We start from the raw sequence: 18648 nt of genomic DNA, 5'->3' as shown, positions 1-18648 counted from the left end.
GGTTATATCTAGATATATTCGTTTATATACCACGAATATGTTCTCTCGTTTCATCTCATAATAATAATTATAAGTGAACGATGGTTAAAGTCGACTGGCCTGGCTATTATTTTCAGTAATTTATTTGTATGATTGGAGACAGCTAGGTCTGGATCCCACGTATGAAAAAAAAGTTGATTAATAGCAAGCTGAAAACTTGTTAATAGCTTAAGGGTGTCTAGTCGGACAAACTTTGATATATGGGAACACTGGAACAGGGGAAGTTTTAATTGTGGAACAGGTTAAAAATTTGGAACGGTCATTTCATTCAATTTGAAAACGTCACATGTATTTTGTCCGACAGAACTTCCAATTGATTTGTACTCTTTCAATAAACTCTCATGCAAAAATCAGACAGCTATTTATCACCAAATGGGCATTATAATGAGTGGAACACGTAGAAAATGTCAAATGACATGAATTATGACAGGCGATAAAAGCAGTCTGATTTTTGCATGAGAGTTTAAGAGTAAACAGTAGCGATCAACAGGTAGCAACAAAATATAACTTCGGGAGATAGTATCATAAACTTTGGCAACAATGGTAATCTTTGAAATTATCTAAGATTAATATTTTGACAATATAATAGTCGCGCTAAATGGAAGTAATAGAAAACGATTTTATTATTAATAAATAGATATTTATAAAAATAAACCAAAATGGGTGAAAATTTTATGTTAAGATAGGTATTTAGAAAGGTATTTGCATGAAATATCTAATAATAAAATAATAATAAATAATCATTTTTTGTTGTGAAGCGAAACAAATTTCGATTTTTGCATAATTTTGGCACGGTTTTTAATGGACTTTTTCTTGGAAGGTTTCACTTTATTTTTCGTTTGATTTACTTTTTCCATTTTGTTAAACTATTGATAATATTTTTAGAATAAAAAATTCTCCTAAAACTTTATATACTCGCATTAGAATTCGAAATATTTTTACGTAAAATATACTTACCTACCTACATATAACCAAAACTCACAATTAACAACAATCTATTCTTTCAAAGAGGCCAACAACTTATACAACAACAACAAATATATAATAAATTAACTATCAATAAACACTACTTTCCTATGAAACAACAAAAACGAATTCTTAAATTAACACACTACTGCACTGAACAGATACCGATAAAGATGACGGAACAGATTAGAGAAAATCTGACGCAGGTTTGTCAAAATGACAGTGATAATTTCTCTATGTTGCCTAATTAGTTATAATATGTTCGATTTCTTGTTAGAAATAAAAAATTTTAGTAGTTCCAAGATTACACAAAATCTAGGCATGGGATAAAAAAGTTTATCTGAAGAAAGTTTTTTTTTTCTTCTTAATGGCGTAATGGCCTTTTTTCAATATTTTATTTAGTTATAGAGTAATTTCCACGTACTAACATATTTCTGAAATTGGGCTCTGTACCGCCATTCTTTATTATATTACGAATATGTGTGCCAAATATCTCGACAAAATATTTAAAATTAGAGCCGCAATCTTGGAACGCGTTTGTTGCTACCTGTTGATCGCTACTGTAGCCTCTTAATGAAAGGGTAACAAATCAATTGGAAGTTTTGTCGGACAAAATACACGTGACGTTTTCGTGGTCTGACCGTTCCAAATTTTTAACCTGTTCCACAATTAAAACTTCCCCTGTTCCAGTGTTCCCATATATCAAAGTTTGTCCGACTAGACACCTTTAAGCTGTTAACAAATTTTCAGCTTGCTATTAATCAACTTTTTTTTTATACGCGGGATCCAGACCTAACCGTTATTAACCTAAAAAGTAATTACTGAGACAGCCGCGTATTCTCGTTCTATAGTAGAATTTATGCAATTCGTTCGAAGAAACGATTGGGCATTGGAAATCATGAAATCCTCTCCTTATATATCTTTTTCCTTAAGAGTATGTGAAGAATTTTCTAAAATCCGCCTTTTTGCAATACAATACATTAAACTCAGTAATTAACATTAATAGAGAGTTAAAGTACATATATTGTCGGCTTACTGTAAAAAGCGCATAAGTCCAAAATACCTGATCTTGCAAGATACACAAAAAACAACTTTTTAGATTGAAATTACAGCAAAGTATAAAACTGTTTAAGTGAATGAAGTTTTTAACTTACAATAATGTTAACTCTAATAATATTAGAGACAGAGAAAATTCTCTATAGGTCGGACTGCAGAATTCTTGGTAACTATCTAGACCAGTAAGGATCTGTTTTTAGGTGGATGTGAGAGGTGGCATTCAGATTTTTGCGGATAAAGTTAGGTAATAACTTCGTTAATAATTGAATTATGCTCCTTCTCAAATATGCCCGGAACATTAATAAAAAAAATAAAATATTTAAAAATTTCTAAAAATTTCGTTTTTTTTGCTTTTTCTATTCTCTTAAACTATTCATTTTAGAACAAAGTCGTATAGGAATAAAACAAAGATAATTAAATTTTCTATCAGATGCGATTGGTTATAAATGTCTTAATTTATCACCCTTGCTTCAAAATAGCAATAAATATAAAATAAGGGGGCAAAACAAGCCTGTCCTTATTCAATGATTTTCCATCACTTAGGTTATACTTGAAACCTTCCTAATTCGCTTAGAAAATTTTTGTAATGTGCTAAAGCTAAAACCATACACCAAATTTCATTAAAATTTACTTACTAGATTTTGCATAATAATTTTGCAATCTAAACTTTTTTTTTTTAATTAAAATTTTTTAAATTGCACAACAAAAACTAGAACATACAAAGATTTGTCAATTTTTTACATATAAAGAAGTACTCCACCTATCTAATGCACTTTACAGAATTGAAATCGGATTATTTAAGCAGCCTCAGCAATGTTTTAAAGTTATAAACAATTTTTTGGCTTATAAACAAATTAGTACTGTGGCCAGGAGGGGGTGCTATGGGCTTCTTTATTTAGATGGACTTACCCAAGTTTTTTTATGTATTTTGACCCGTATAACACGAATTTTTTGGGTAACAGTTGATCCGGATGTCGATAAGATTGTTATAAACAAAGAACTTGAGAAATTACATAACATCGATTTTTCGCAAAATAAAACATTTTTTTTTGTATTTCTTGGGTAATTCTAAGCAAAAAATGTTCTTACAAGTTTTTTCGTAGGATGCATAGTTTTAGAGATAAACGCGGTGGAACTTTCAAAAAATCGAGAAATTACAATTTTTGAACGCGAATAACGTTTGATTAAAAAATAAAATAGCAATTCTGCTGACAGCATTTGAAAGTTTAAGTCAAATTATACCGGTTTTAATTATTTGCATTGCTAAAAATTAATTTTTTTTATTATTAAACAAAGCTATTTGTTTATAAGCCAAAAAATTGTTTATAGATTTAAAACATTGCTGAGACCCCTTAAATAATCCGATTTTAATTCTGTAAAGTGTATTAGATAGGTAGAGCACCTCTTTATATGTAAAAAAATAGCCAACTTCTAAATGGTCTACTTTTTGTTCAGAAAGATTTTAAAAAATTTGAACTTTTTTTAAAACATTTTGATTGCAAATTTATTATGCAAAATTTATTAGGTCGATTTTAATGAAATTTGGTACACGATTTAAGTATGTTATAAAGAATTTCCTAAGCGAATTACTAAGGTTCTAAGTGCCACCAAAGTGGTTAAAAAATATTAAATAACAACAGACTTATTTTGCCACCTTATTTTGTATTTATTACCATATTGCAGAAAAGGTAATATCTTAAGACATTTTTTACCAGTCGTATATCATACAAAATTCAATTATCTTTATTTTATTTCTGTACGAATTTGTTCCAAAACGAATCGTTTTAAAGTTATAAGCAAAGAAAGCAGAAAAAAGTCGATGTTTTTCGAAATTTTTAAATATTTTAATTTTTTTATTAATGTTCCGGGCATATTTGAGAAGGAGCATAAGTCAATTATTATTACTGAAGGTGTCACCTAACTTTATCTGCAAAAATCAGAATGCCATCTCTCACTTCCAAAAATAGACGTTTTTTCGCAGATCCTTACTGGTCTAATCTGTTGCCTGAGCTTTTTACAAATTTATAAAGATACAGCCCGATAAATAGCAGACATGGGAGGATCTACAATATACATCCATCAGCTGCTCGCTTATCTAGATAAAATTCCAACAGAATTCTGCATCTTTAGTACTCAAATATGAGTAAAATGAAATAAGGAAAAACAACAACAAAAATAAGTTTTTTTTATTTCATTTTACTCATATTTGAGTCCTAAGGATGCAGAATTCTGTTGGAATTTTATCTAGATAAGCGGGCAGGTGCTGGATGTATATTGTAGATCCTCCATGCCCGCTACTTATCAGCCTGTGTCTTTATAAATTTCTAGGTTGGCCTTCCTCCAATTAAAAACTCAATTCATGATCCATAGAAGCACTGTCTTATTTTTGTATTCGACTTCAAAACTTAGATCACTGTCTTCAGTTATTTCAAAATCGTCATTGTTATTATGTTTATTATTTTCAAAGTCTGATTCTTCTAATTCCAACAAATATTTTATAAACATCCAAAAATGTAAATCAACATGATATTAAAAGAAAATAGTGCCTTACATAGCTTTTGGATAATGCTAACAGATGCCACCAAAAGTCTAAAATTGAATATTTTGGGCTTACTTATGGCACTTATGCATTTTTCACAGTAAGCCAACGACAGCGAAAATATATCTAAACGTATCGTCTCACAAAACAAAAAAAAAGAATGTGCGTGTACTTTGTACGCACGTAAGAAGTTATACTTCTATTATATGATTTCAACGAAATAAATATAGATTTAAACAGCTTATTTGTATTTTATTTAAATATTAAACTAATTTTAATACTCACCACTTTCATAATTACAAATCACGGTGACAAATAGATCAAGTGAAGTATAATTATAAAAATGTTTTAATAATACTTATTATCTTACTCCCGAGGAAGACAAATCCAAAAACACAAAAATTATAATAAATATATTTACTAAAGACACTCAATATGTACCTATATTCTTTTCACACCTTATTTACGCTGATACATACATAACTTGAAAGATTTAGCAACTAATTCCATACTGTCTGTGTGCGCATGTGCGTGGCATAATAAAAATTAACTCTGAATCGCTCCTAAAGCAGTATAACTTTAAAAAGGAATCAAAAGAATAACAGGTGCACTGTAAGATATACAAATATATACGGTATATTGGTAAAAAATAGATATAGGAATATAGAGAAAGGAGTAAATATCTTAATAATATTGAACTATTTAGAGATACTATACACATTGTTATTAATGAAAAAGATCTGGAAAAAGTAATTAAATAAAACACTTCAGACATACTAAGCAAAACTAAAAAAAGAAGATATATATATATATATATATATATATATATATATATAATGTTCTTGAACTCCTAAGTGGAGCATAGAGCTTCAGTGAAAACGCGCCATCGGGTTCTATTTTGCGCTAGGGCCTTCACCTCATTCCAAGACTTTCCTTGACTTCTTATCTCGTCCATGATGGATCTTCTCCAAGTTTGTGCTGGGCGACCTCTTTTTCTCTTTCCTTGGGGATTCCACTCTAGGGCATTTTTTGCAATACTGGAACTATCTTTTCGGAGTGTGTGACCTATCCACCCCCACTTTCTGTATTTTATTTCATTTTCTACCCTCTTTTGTTGGGTCAGGTGTAGCAGATCTTCGTTTCTGATGGTGTTTGGCCAGAAAATACGAACAATTCTTCGTAGACATTTGTTAACAAAGACCTGCAATTTGTCTGTAAGGTATTTTGTCACTTTCCAGGTTTCACATCCATAGAGTAGAACAGACATAACATTTGACTGGAATATTCGGATCTTTGTCCTTGTAGTATATTCTCCAGACCTCCAAACAGGGTTAAGCATGCTGAAAGCTTGTTGAGCTTTTCGTATCCTCATACGAATATCGTCTTCTGTACCTCCGCTTTCTGTTATGACACTTCCAAGGTACGTGAAGTTCTCCACATTTTCAATCTGCTTGTTGTCGATATTAAATAGCGTGTTGCTCCTGTGTAGCTTAAAAAAAGAAGATAGGTACAGATAATATAATAAGTACCTCGTTTCCCATCGTGCTTTTCCATCTTGATGTGGTGATTGGAGTTGAGCGAGGCAAACTGCTACCAGAACATCAAGGGAATAGCAACATTAAAAGTAATAAAAAAATCAAGATGATTATAAGAAGGATCCAAAAACAAACAAAACAAGACAACGTTCAAAATGGTGCCTACTAGAATAAGGAAGAGCTCCCACAACTCACTGACAGAACCAAACATTAGAGGACAATTAAAGTAGTCGATCAGACCATTAAAGAAGGAAGCTCGATAATATGAAGGAGCAGCGTGTTGACAATAATATGTTGAACAATATCTAGCAGAATTAAAATGGAGTTACTATGACCTATCACCGAAAATAAACAAAAAACGTCAAGAAATCATCAATCGTTCAATTGTATGTCACACAAATTCATACCCACTGTATCTTTTAAACTTGCAAGTATATTTTTTTTCTATAGTAAAGATCCATTCGACTCAGTAGTCGGCAGTCGACCTGACGAAATATGTAAAGATATGACCTCGATAAATATTCATGGTGCGACGAAAAACCGAATTGTGAAATTGCTGGGAAGCAGGAAAGTATTTGAAATTTTAATTGGTTGAAATGTCGACATCCTAGATCAGTGTCTGACGATTTTGAAGACTGATGAACCGAATGTATGTATTTGATTTTTAAAAATAATCTTTTTTAAAAACTGCATGTGCAAAACCGGATCGTAGTATTAATGTTCAAACGGATCGTACTCTGGGCATATTAGGAAAAACAAGGAAACGTTATTTAACAGCTATTTTATCGCTGGAATTGAATGTTAAGATTGCATAATATATTAGTTATAGGTATGCAAAGTCCGCAGAAAGTGTGCTATTTTGTTTTAACTAAATTAGTGCTTCGAAACCTTCTTTTTTTCAATTATTGCTCTCTAACTCCGAAGATTTTAACTTTAAACCAAAAGCACCCAAATAAAAATTCACCGTAATTTAATTCTGCACAGAGATTTTTTTTCGGGTTTTTCGGGAAAATCCATGTTTTCCCAACAAAATCTTTAATTTTCTACTAAAATTTTAGGGAAGTAATTATTTATCAAGGCACAGAGACTCAGATGGGACATATAGAAAGGAGAAATCCAGAAGCTGTTATCAAGAAAATTACCAAATGGAGACCTGTATCAGGCAGATCACGAGGAAGACCCAAAACTAGATGGGGGAGCCAGATAGTCGAGGACATAAGTATAGTCTAAGTATAGGGTAGTAGAAGATGGGAGTTAGAGATAGGTAACCATAAGCAAAAACAGGAACGAATGGAGAAAAATTGTAGAAGATGCCAAGTTACACAACCAATTGTAAAACCAAAATGTTAATGCGGATTGATTCACCTCGACAAACGAATCGGAAGAGCCCAAAGAGGGCGGCAATCACTCCGCTAGGAGTGTAGATGCTTAGTAACATAATAGCTTGGTAACATAAAAGCTTTTTTGTAGTAGATCATAATTATTTCCGGAAGCCGGCGACAATTTTTTTAGCAACAATTAAATTGTTAATTAAAAATTTACGGTAGCAATAATAACGAGAATAATTATGATGCACTAGAATAACTATGATTTTAAAAAACTTATACAGAAGTAAAAACTTCAAATTGTATTCTGGTATAAAATTGTTTATTTAAAAACTATCTAAAAGTCATCCACATGGATTGCAAAACGTTTTCGTTCTAATCAGAACATCTTCAGTGCATTCCGCAAAGTAGTTGTAACTAGCACACCAATGAAGGTGGTAACTTCACAATATATGGCTTACATTATAAATTTTAATAAAATATTGTGACTACTAGTTGATGTTAAAAGATTAAATTATGTATGTGCCTAAAGAGCAACATGCTTCCTTGCTCGAAAAAAAAACTAGGTACTTGCCATTTCAATTAGCACAGACCAACCAATCAGAAGATGTTCTGATTAGAACGAAAACGTTTTGCAATCCATGTGGATGACTTTGAGATAGTTTTTAAATAAACAATTTTATACCAGAATACAATTTGAAGTTTTTACTTCTGTATAAGTTTTTTTAAACTATGGTATACAGCCAACTATTGGGATTTTCCCATTGATTTTAACTATGATTTTCGTATAAAATGTATTTAACTTTACAGAATTGAAATTGGTCTTGTTGAGCGGCCTCAGTAATGTTTTCAAGTTATAAATAATTATTTGGCTTATAAACAAATAGAATATCTCGGCAACTATTAGATTAAATTAAATTAAGAAAAAGGTATTAGAATGGATGCGGCAAAACACTTCTTTTAAAAGAAAAACAAGTTGAATTACGAGGAGTGGTTCCTGAGATACAAGCGGTCAAATTTGACCGACATTTTCGAAGAAGTTATAAACAATAGGATGGTAATCTTGAGTGGCATAGTAAAATTGTGATTAGTAATTGTTTTTGCTCAAAACCATTGCTCATAGGTCAAAAACTTCTTTTCACAGGAAACCCGTGCATTTTTCCACAAATTGTAAGTACCCCCTCTAACTTTCCAGTATGTATTGCAAATGCCAGGACTCAGAAAATCGTGGCTGAACTTTAATATCTCCCGGTCTATATTGGACGATATCGAACATTTAAACCCGATATACTATGTTATTTCCTAATTCGTCTCTATATATATAGAAAATAAATATCACAAGGTTAATGATTAATATAAACATATATTTTTCGACTGTTTATACTGAAATCCAAGTTAGTTTGGACTTATCTGCTATCGCCAGTAACCTCTTGTAACCTTTCTGTAGCGGGGAGGGAAATATACGTACTGTTCAGCTGACATCACCAAAAAAACAGTGAAATTCTTATCACTCAAGAGAAATGATAACTACGTATTTAAATAAAATTATTAAAGAATTAATTAACTTAAACATATCATGGACCAAGAAATTGGTAGCAATATTTCTAAAGCGTCGTTTAAACACAACGACAAGTCACAGCAACTAGTTGTGATGATAAGTTGAAACGCTGTTTAGACGCTGCGATTCAATGCGATACCACCTTCAACCCAACTCCAACTTTGATAAGTTGTGCGATGCACCGTTTACACACAATGATAAGTTGCAACAACTCGATTGACCTTGATAAGTTGTTTGATTTATCGCTGTGTTTAAACGACCCTTAATATACAGGCAGGGCCGGCGATAACGGGCCTGCAAGGGATGCACTGCAGGCGGGCGCCCCTGTTTGGGGGGCGCCAAAATGAACTTTTTTTCTGCCGGTGCTATACAAAATACTAATTTAAAAGATACCGAAGGTGTATTTAGGTATTTCTGACACGAGATTATTAAATTGTGAGGTATTCTAGTACTAAAAGGTACTTTTGCTCTAAGGGTCGATTTCTCATACCTGCGGTAATCTATGGTTCAGTTGAACCAGGTTCACTTCGGTTTTGTTTGGAATGCATTTCTCATTGCACGTTCATGTCAGTGCACGTTCTACAGCTTTCGAGAAACGCCAATAGATGGCAAAAGGTAAAAAACTGTCGCCTTTGAAAAACTAAATTTTGAACTACCATTTTTATGCTGTTTTTGAATAAAGTTAAATTTAAGTATTTATAGTCAAATAGTCATTTTAATAATTATAAATAAATGTTATAAAAATAATGTTATTTTTTACCGTTAGGCTTAATATAATAAAATAGGTTATATTTATATTATGACAGCGTTTCGTGTTAATACAACGCATGCGTAATCCATGAAATCATCTGAACTGGGTTCAGAAATCTTTGAACGGCCGAATTCCAGCGTTCAAGCATCGTTCAAGTTTAAACTGCCATCGGTTGAACGTGAATTGAGAAAGACGATTTTGACTTTAAACTGACGTTCACTAAAAGTTCAGGTTAAACTGGAGTTGAACTCGATATGAGAAATTGGCCCTAAGTCGATAAGATACACCGTTTTCTAGAAAAATCGATTTGAGAATTTTTCGCTCGAATTTGAAAAAGTTTTTCAAGAAAAACGGTGTATTTTGCCGATGTAAAGCAAGACTAACTTTTAGTACTAGAATAGCTCACAATTTAATAAGCTAGTGTCAAAATGCTTAAAAATGAAAGACAAAGTTATGCGATAAAATAACCGTTGACCTACCCAAAACGGACGCATATGACCGGTAGTAGAAATTCTCAATTGATAAAATCGATTTTTCTAGAAAACGGCGTATCCTACCGACTTAAAGCAAGAGTACCTTTTAGTAGTACTAGAATACCTTATGATCTAATAATCCAGTGTCAAAAATGCCTAAAAGTTAAATATAAAAAAAGTTAGGCAATAAATAATTGTTGCCCTACCCAATACACGGACGCCTATGATCAGTACTAGAAATTCGCAATTGATGGAATCGATCTATCTCTGGAAGATAAATGGGCGTACCAGTTTTTGTTTTTCTGAGAGAAAGAGAAAAATAGAGAAGCATAGAAATATTATATACATAGAAAGAGAAAAATAAAGGTGCGTGAATTCACAGGGACCACAAGAGTTAGAGCGCACTTGTCATATTTTGAACGAAGCTTTAAATATAAAAAAATTATTCCAGTATTTGGACCTTAAAAATCCCGTTCCGTCGGACCCTTGACGGCGATTGGTAAACATTGATAAAACTTACACTACAATGCACCAAAGAACAGAGTGAACGCCTAGCAATGGACTGAAGCGTGCAGAATGTGCAGAATTGGTCCAAAGCTGCCAATAGTGGCTCAAGTATTTACCAAAAAGGTAAAGCAGTTGGACCAGATGATATCCCTAGATAAGTGCGTCGTGACTGATGTCCTCACCGTTCAGACTGGAGTGTTTGTTAACTTATAATAATCTGTGTCTTTCTTTGTAGCTTATTTAAATCTAATAACATTAATCCAATTAGATACAGTCATAGTATAATCCAAGTCAAAAGTGGTAGATATAAGAAAATTATAATAAACTCTTAATAGAAAATTAGAATATTCTTTGGTCAAAACGTCATGCAAACACCAACTATAAATATAACTTTATCAGTCTATATTGTTTATCAAAGATAAAGACTGCATTTTTGAGTATTTAAAATCAAAACAAAATAAACAAAACAATATCAAAAGTCATATTTTTCTTCAGAAGAAAAATGTAGAAATATACAAATGTTACAAGTAAAACGTTCCAAAAAAATATAGACTGAAGGTTTTTTAAACGTTTTCGTCGTTGCCGATATTAGGCATTTGTTGCCTGTTCTGATATCACACTTAGATTAAATTTAATGAAATTTATTTTCTTTATAAAAGGTATATTTATTATTAACCCTTAAAAGGGCCACAAATATCACAGAACGTTTTCGCTCTCTAAAAAGAGCATCATCAGTGTTACAGGCTTAACATGCCGAGCCACCCAAAAATACAGAGGTTAAAACCTTTTAAATGTTGACTAAATGCCTTTCTGTTGTTCTGAAGCTATTTCCTTGTGTCATTTTAATAATCAACTATTTTTAATGGGAAATAAGCCACAATTTTACCAAAAAAATTATTTTATTAACGTTTCGACGCCCAAGTCGGGTGTCGTTGTCAAAATACAAAATACTACTACTTAAATTAAACAAAAATGTTGTTGCTTAGTAAAAAATTCTTCTAATAATTTATTTAATCTGACTCATTTATATCGACAATTCAGACATGTATTATACATTTTAAAGTAGAAGACTTTAAAATGATATTGCGAATATTAAGATGAGTTGCGTTCCTGGGACGACTTACTGAAAGATAGTTCATTCGATTACATGAAATCAATCCCAACTCAAGAATATCCGTCGCAAAAAAATCATAGCATGTGATATGTCTTTAAAAAGACAACCAAATGCAACGGTGGCAGTAAAATTCTCGCGCTAGAGACTCCATAGTAAATCACGAGGGAAAACCAGGAAAAAACCTCGTGATACTATCCCGACATCGTAAGTATTTTTGCTTACATTTAGTTTACTTACTCAAATGGTATTAGATTTGAGAGAGAGTTGGGCCTTGGGCCCACACAAAAAATTATTATCTAAGTACCTCTCTCATGAGATTTTTTTAATCAGTTATTCATGTCGAGTCGGACAACTTTTCTTTTTTCGAAAATATTCCGGAGGGGTGTGTTTCGTAAATATAGAGGTTTCTAAACTTTGGTGCGTCCGAAAGCTACTGGCGCAAACCCTTAAAAATGTGTCGGACAATATTACCAGTATATTGTAAATATATATTGTTATCAAACAACCCTGCAAAAAAAAATCATCATGTATGACTCCATAGTGCGCTCCCCATAACGCATCATAACCAGAGCCGGATTTAAGGCAGTGGGGTCCCCTGGGCTGAATTGGTGTGGGGCCCTAACTCCTACCATTAAACAAATTGTTGTTATAACTATGGTATACATCCAACTACAGGGTTTCACCGTTTAGAAATAAAAAAAATGTTAATGTATTTTTATAAATATATTTTTAAATAAAAAAATACAAGAGCTGTATCTTGTCACAGTAAAATATTAAAAATAAACATAGTAAAATGTATGATTAAAGTTCAGGTACTTTTCGAGATTTTTTTAATTGAAAATTCCTTGATTTTGTACGACATGTCTACTTGTTTTAGGACATCGTGTTCAATGTTCATTCTAAATAGGTCTGGATCCCGCATATGAAAAAAAAATTTATTAATAGCAAGCTGAAAATTTGTTAATAGCTTAAGGGTGTCTAGTCGGACAAACTTTGATAAATGGGAACACTGGAACAGGGGCAGTTTTAATTGTGGAACAGGTTAAAAATTTGGAACGGTCACACCACGAAAACGGCACATTTATTTTGTCCGACAGAACAGACTTAAACTCTCCGAACAGAGATTAAACTCTCATGCAAAAATCAGACTGCTAATTATCACCTGTCATAATTCCTGTCATTTGATATATTCTACATGTTCCACTCATTAAAACGCAAATTTGGTGATAAATAGCAGTCTGATTTTTGCATGAGAGTTTAATCTCTGTTCGAAGAGTTTAAGTCTGTTCTGTCGGACAAAATACATGTGCCGTTTTCGTGATCTGACCGTTCCAAATGTTTAACCTGTTCCACAATTAAAACTTCCCCTGTTCCAGTGTTTCCATATATCAAAGTTTGTCCGACTGGACACCCTTAAGCTATTAACAAATTTTCAGCTTGCTATTAATCAACTTTTTTTTCATACGCGGGATCCAGACCTAAAAGAGATTATTCATCATTTCTATAATGGGCTAATGGGACTAATTCGGTCTATGATGGGCCAAGAGCCCATTATAGGCCGAAGTCGATTTTTAATTAACTTAAATTTTGAGAATGATCTCTCTCCATTGCAGTTAGTTAGCATCATAACTAAATATAAACGAATAATTGTCGCCACAACGTTTTGAAGCGCATCCAAAGCGCAAAAAAAATCCATCACAAGAATGTGAATATTCTTTTGTTTTAACAGTTGGTATATTTGAAGTTCTTTACTTAAGTTTGATGAGCCGATTTCCTCTTTAAATGAATTTAAAATTCTACAAATTGTACCATTTTAACTATTTAGAATGGGAAATAAGCCACAATATTATTAAAAAATGATTTTTATTAACGTTTCGACGCCCAAATCGGGTGCCGTTGTCAAAATACAAAATACTATTAATATAAACAAAAATGTTGTTGCTTAGTAAAAAAATTCTTCTAATAATTTATTTAATTTGACTCATTTATATCGGCAATTCAGATACATATGATACATTTTAAAGTAGAAGACTTTAAAATGATATTGCCAATATTTATGAGTTGCGTTCCTGGGACGACTTTACTGAAAGATAGTTCATTCGATTACATGAAATCAACCCCAACTCAAGAATATCCGTCACAAAAAATCATAGCATGTGATCTGTCTTTAAAAAGACAACCACATGCAACGGTGACATTAAAATTCTCGCGTTAGAGATCTCATAGTAAATCACGAGGGAAAATTCATGTAATCGAATGAACTATCTTTCAGTAAAGTCGTCCCAGGAACGCAACTCATAAATATTGGCAATATCATTTTAAAGTCTTCTACTTTAAAATGTATCATATGTATCTGAATTGCCGATATAAATGAGTCAAATTAAATAAATTATTAGAAGAATTTTTTTACTAAGCAACAACATTTTTGTTTATATTAATAGTATTTTGTATTTTGACAACGGCACCCGATTTGGGCGTCGAAACGTTAATAAAAATCATTTTTTAATAATATTGTGGCTTATTTCCCATTCTAAATAGTTAAAATTGTAAAAATGCCACAAGAAAATAGCTTCAGAACAACAAATTGTACCAGTTCGACACCTAGTATTGCTATAAATATTGGTAAGCTTCAGTGGGTCTCGGTGAATTCGTAACTATTTTAATCCCCCATCCTAATTACAGGCCAACTCGTAACTCTGGCGCGCAGGTAATTCTTCAATAACCCACTAACTACCGGTGAATTAGTAACTTTCATTTTTAAGTAATGTTGATAATTGAATACCGGTATTCCAGGTATGTACCTGTAAAAATTACTCTCTTTGAAGGTGGTGTAAAAGGTATTCATCATTTATGTATTGTCTCTTGGAACAGTTACTAGAGAAAATCCAAATACATTTTGTGAAAATGACTGAAATTCTTGTAACAGATAACAGATTTCGTAATGAGTGCACGTGGGTGTAAGTTATTGGTGGTAAATAATTTTAAATTTCAATTAAAGAAAGTGCTAAAAAGTGGAAAACATTTATGGTACTGTTCTGCATCTGGTTGCAAGGCAACCTGTTATACTGACGGAATCATACGGCCTGCTATCATACGGCCCCTATTTTCATTTTAAAAAATCATCGATTGAGTCATCACGCCCAGATGGATGACGTCACTGGTATGATATGTATACCAAAAAATTAGAATTTAAAAATAAAAATCGACTTATTTCGGGATTTATCTCCAGAGACGCCCATTCTCGAGAAAATGAATTTATTCCAACTCAAACGTCCTCACTGTATTTGTTTATAAGCCAAAAAATTCTTTATAACTTTAAAACAGTCCTGAGGCCTCTTATAGATAATCCGATTTTAATTCTGTAAAGTGTATTAGATAGGCAGAGAGCCTCTTTATATGTGAGCAAACCTCTAAATGGTCTACTTTCTGTTCAGAAAGTTTTTAAAAAATTTGAACTTTTTTAAAAAAATTTAGATTGCAAAATTATTATGCAAAATTTGGTGGACGATTTAAGTATGTTATAAGGATTTTCTATGCGAATTACGAAGGTTCTAAGTGCAACCAAAGTTGATGAAAAACACTGAATAAAAAGAGGCTTATTTTGCCCCCTTATTTTGTATTTATTGCTATTTTGCAGAAAGGGTAATAATTTAAGACATTTTTAACTAGTCGTATATCATAAAAAATTCAATTATCTTTATTTTAATTTCCTACGACTTTGCTCCAAAATAAATCGTTTTAAAGTTATAAGAAAAGAATGTAGAAAAAAAATAATGTTTTTCGAAATTTTTAAATATTTTAATTTTTTAATTAATGTTCCGGGCATATTTGAGAAGGAGCATAAGTCAATTATTATTATTTTTTTATAGGTAGGTACATATAATACACAACATGTGTTTAAGCAAACCAAGAACCATTCGCTTACATAATAATATGATATATGCCCCGTGTTGGCTTAATCCGTTACTGTTCAAATTTATTTCTTACCTTTTAACCTAACAACTATTAAACAATGGTTTCGAATTCACCTGTATAAAGTTGCGAGTTGGTCAGGTAGAAAAGTTACGAATTGGCCGGTGTACATTTTGATTTAAAAAAGTTTGTCATTAAGAGTTACGAGTTGGCGCGTGTCCGCTTCAGTAATGAGTCAGCTTCAATTTCATTTTAGTTAAATTTTCTAAATAACGTAAAAATCCAAAATTGGAATGAAGGAATTTATAATTTATATGCAGAAACCTTATGCCTTAAAGAGGAAATGAAGTGATCTATAATAGCGATAAAATTTTGAGTCCTAAATTTCTCTGATGTTGTCATTTCAGTCTCTGAAATATTCCGTAAAAAATATAAAGTCTTTAACTGATATAAGTGCCACCACTCCTAAATTAAGATCAATATTTGAACCTTGGAGAACACGACTTGTGCTGTTTGTCCTCTCTAAGATTTCATTCCAAAATATTACACACTCGATTATACAAACCATTTGCTTCGCTACGAGTTTCAAATTGTTGCTCATCGTCTTCTAAATTTTGGATAATGCTCCTTTAATCTGGTTATACCTAACCTTTAACTATAAAGTGTCATAGTGCTTTTGCGCCGTAAATTCTAGATGAATAGTACATTTACTGTTTTAGGCACAATAATATTTCTGCTACGGTCGGCGTTGCTCTCGTTTAAAGACGCAGCTTTTAAACATTCAAAAAAGATAATTTTAGAGCTCTCGTGCAATTACTACTGATAATTGATTGACAAAAATTATTATATGTGAATAATGTGCTGATTATTTTAAGTTTGGACCTTTGTGGCGGCCCCTCGGAATGCGGGGGCCCCGGGCAGCTGCCCAGCCTGCCCCCCTTAATTCCGGCCCTGATCATAACGAGTCATAAAATTTATAGCCCCACAGCTGATTTTTGCAGGATTATTTGATAAAAATATTTACAATTAACTGGTAATCGTGTCCGGCAAATTTTTAAGGGTACCTACTCCAGTTGTCTGACGCACCAAAATTTAGAACCCGCTATATTTACGAAACGCCACCCTCCCGAAATTTTTCGAAAATACAAAAGTTCATTATTCCAAAATAACTGAATAAGTCTCATGCGGGAGGTAATAAATTTTTTTAAGTGTGGGCCCAAGACCTATTTAATAGTTTGTTATGGAACCCCAAGGGCTCAACGACAGTATAAAAATATCAAATCATGGTCTTCATGACCTGTAGTGTTAATTTACATGCATATAATCTACAGTCCCTGGTCAAATTATTATGGCCACCTATAAATTTTTACAATAATCAACTACTTTTTGTTTAAAAATTATTTTTAAATTTAATTGTTTTATGTACCTACCTAATGGTACATTAATCATAGGAGGTGTAATAATCATACATAAAATGTACTATATTTAATAATAAACAGCAATAAAACATTTAAAAATATTACATATATTTTTTAATATTTTGTTGAACCCCCTTTAGTTTTGATTACCGCTTGTACCCACGTCTTGGCATATTTTGAATACAGTAGTTATATTCACTTTGCTTTAATTTGTCGTTGTGGTTCGTGGTTCCAAATATAATATACCTATTATATTATATTAGTTTTTCAATCAAAACAATTTTGTTGGTGACTTTTTCATTGGAAATTCCTCGTTTTAAAAGCCCCCACCCAAACATTTTCTATGGGATTAAGGTCAGAAGCTCAACAAAATATTTAAAAAATATAGATATGTAATATTTTCAAACGTTTTGTTGTTGTTTATTATCAAATATATTATACTTAGTTAATGTATAACATTAACATTACATACCTACATAACAAAATTAAATTTAAAAATAATTTTTAAACAAAAAGTAGTGTAGTTGATTTTTGTAAAAAGTCATAGGTGGTCATAATAATTTGGCCTGGGACTGTAGTAAGTGCAGCTATTTTTTTAATTCAAGGATATAATTCCATATTATCCTAATTCTGTAACTCAATAACTAGACTTTTTTCTGTTTGTTTTATACCCTCTTTACAATAGGTACGAAAATTTAAAATATAGTAATATTTTTTTATTTCTCATATCAAGTTATCCGTCCGGTTTTTGCTAGAATATTTTTGTCTATACATATTATATAATATTTAATAGTAATTTTTTAAATAATTTAGGATGGAGATCTAATATAAAATATAGTACTCATACTCTATAATATAAATGTATGATTACTTTTATAGGCATAAATATAATGACACTCGTATATTCCGTATAAACAAATAATAAAAGGGTTTTTACAAAAGCAAAAAACAATAAAAACAAAAGTATTTGTATAAATAGACCAGGACTAATCTGTAAAAAACGTGTATTTTTGGATGTGAGAAGTGGCATTCGGATTTTTGCAGATAAAGTTAGGTGACACCTTCAGTAATAATAATTGACTTATGCTCCTTCTCAAATATGTCCGGAGCATTAATAAAAAATTAAAATATTTAAAAATTTCGAAAAACATCGATTTTTTCTGCTTTCTTTGCTTATGTATTTCGTTTTTGCATAAACGGTTCGTTTTAGAACAAAGTCGTAGAGGCAAAATAAAGATAATTGAATTTTGTATGATATACGACTGGTCAAAAATGTCTTAAGGTATTAACTTTTCTGTAATATAGCAATAAATACAAAATAAGGGGGCAAAATACGCCTGTTGTTATTCAATGTTTCTTAACCACTTTGGTGGCCCTTAGAACCTTAGTAATTCGCTTAGAAAATTCTTATAACTTAAATTGTCTACCAAATTTCATTAAAATCGACCTAATAGA

The sequence above is a fragment of the Diabrotica virgifera genome, chromosome 5 (genome assembly GCF_917563875.1).
Source record: "Diabrotica virgifera virgifera chromosome 5, PGI_DIABVI_V3a".
Taxonomy (NCBI): domain Eukaryota; kingdom Metazoa; phylum Arthropoda; class Insecta; order Coleoptera; family Chrysomelidae; genus Diabrotica; species Diabrotica virgifera.
This window is presented reverse-complemented; position numbering follows the sequence as displayed.